We start from the raw sequence: 1,480 nt of genomic DNA on the forward strand, positions 1-1,480 counted from the left end.
AAAAAAAAAAAACAAACAAACATAAACAAAAGAAATCCTGGGCTGGGAAGGTGGCTCAGTAGTAGAGCGCTTTCCTTGCATGCATGAGGCCCTGGGTTCGATTCCTTAGCACCACATACACAAAAAGAGAAAAGCCAGAAGTGGCACTGTGGCTCAAAGTGGTAGAGCGCTAGCCTTGAGCTAAAGAGCTGAGGGACAGTGCCCAGGCCCAGAGTTCAGGTCCCATGACCGGAACCAAAAAATAAAAAGAAATCCTGGTGAAAAGACTTGGATACAAGTCTTAACTCTAATGTGCAGAGCGGCTACAGGTAATATTGTATACGATCTACCAGAGTCCTTCAGTGGTATGACTTGTGTGTTGGTACTGGAGCTTGAACTCAGAGCCTGAGCACTGTTCTTGAGCTTGTTTGCTCAAGGTTAGTACTCTATTTGAGCCACAGCTCCACTTCAAGATTTTACTTGGTGGATAACTGGAGATAAGTCTGATGAACTCTCCTGCCTGGACTGGCTTTGATACACAATATTCAGGTCTCAGTCTCCTCAGTAGTAAGGATTATGGGTAAGAGCCACAAGTGTTCAGGCCACTTGTGACTTTTGGTTAACTGAAAGGTAAGAATCCATCAGATTTGTCTAGGCTGAACTTTAAAGCTACATCCTCGGATCTCAATCTCCTGAGTGGTTAGGATTATACGTGTGAGCTACCACATAGGCATCTGGCTTTGTTACTTTTTTGTTGTTGTTGTTGGTGTGTGTGTGTGTGTGTGTGTGTATGTGTAGTGCATGTGGGGCCTGAGGCTAGAACTCAGGGCCTGGAAACAGTCTCTTGAGCTTTTTATTTTCCCTCAAGGTTAGCACTCTACTACTTGAGCCACAGTTCTACGTCTGGCTTTTCTGATGCTTAGTAGGATATAAGATTCATAGATTTTTTTTGTTTTTTGGATCCAGTTGTGGGGCCTGAACTCTGGGCCTGGGCGCTGTCACTCAGCTCTTCAGCTCAAGGCTAGTGCTCTGTCAATTGAGCCACAGCATCACTTCCGGCTTTTTTTTTTCTTTTTGATTATGTGGTGCTGAGGAATTGAACCCAGGGCCTCATGCATGCAAAGCAAGCGCTCTACCACCAAGCCACCTTCCCAGCCCGTTACTTACTTTCTTAATTTCCTATTTTCCCCCTATAAGATAGAAACATTTTATTGGATAGCCTACCTATAATAACTGTGAGATATATATGTATATAAAATGTGATCTTTTTTGTTGTTGTTTGTGGGGCTTGAACTCTGGGCCTGGGTACTGTCCCTTAGCTCTTTAGCTCAAGGCTAGCGCTCAATCACATAAGCCACAGCATCACTTCCAGTTTTCAGGTAGTTCATTGGGGCTAAGAGGCTCATGGACTTTCCTGCCTGGGCTGGCTTTGAAACTCCACCCTCAGATCTCAGCCTCCTGAATAGCTAGGATTACAGGTGTAAGCCACAGGCATGTGGCA

The 1,480-nt window shown here is 44.8% G+C and overlaps 1 protein-coding gene across 1 annotated transcript in view; it reads left to right on the plus strand.

Moving 5' to 3' along the window:
* Positions 1-1,480, plus strand: part of Dnajc8 (DnaJ (Hsp40) homolog, subfamily C, member 8) — a 26,560-nt gene that overhangs the window by 358 nt on the left and 24,722 nt on the right. The window lies entirely within an intron of this gene.

Source organism: Dipodomys ordii, unplaced genomic scaffold, assembly GCF_000151885.1.
Source record: "Dipodomys ordii isolate 6190 unplaced genomic scaffold, Dord_2.0 Scaffold6, whole genome shotgun sequence".
Lineage (NCBI taxonomy): Eukaryota > Metazoa > Chordata > Mammalia > Rodentia > Heteromyidae > Dipodomys > Dipodomys ordii.